The 457-nt window shown below is 28.0% G+C and overlaps 1 protein-coding gene across 1 annotated transcript in view; it reads right to left on the bottom strand.

Annotated features, from left to right (window-relative positions):
• Positions 1 to 457, bottom strand: part of LOC119594784 (RING finger protein 44-like) — a gene marked incomplete at its 5' end in the record, with an annotated part of 10988 nt that overhangs the window by 10002 nt on the left and 529 nt on the right.

The raw sequence follows: 457 nt of genomic DNA on the forward strand, positions 1-457 counted from the left end.
TCTTTAAATAGCAGCTGACTGACCATTATCTGAATATAATTAGTTTTAATAGAGGCAACTTAAGTTAATTGCTTTCTGAATGAGATATTGATAAGATCATTTTCTGATTATGTTGCTAATGGAAGTGCCATTCACAAAAACAACTGTTGAAAATAAAGAGAGACAGTGATCAAAATGTCAAATATATTGCTGGACGTTTTAATTTCAATTGACTAAGGCCACTTTTACCATGTAATTTTATACTAATGATAAAACACATATTGTATTTTCTATTATACAAATAGTGAAAGTAATCTAACTACTGGACAGAAAGATATTATTAAGTATTATGCAAATACAGTATATAAATACCATTTGACTCCTCCATTCGTTAATCCACTCTAAATTGGTGCAAAGTTAAAAAAAAGAAGAAGAGGCCATGAAAGATGAAGATAATCTAATCTAAAATAATAGGATA

This window comes from Penaeus monodon, chromosome 34 (assembly GCF_015228065.2).
Source record: "Penaeus monodon isolate SGIC_2016 chromosome 34, NSTDA_Pmon_1, whole genome shotgun sequence".
Taxonomy (NCBI): Eukaryota; Metazoa; Arthropoda; class Malacostraca; order Decapoda; family Penaeidae; genus Penaeus; species Penaeus monodon.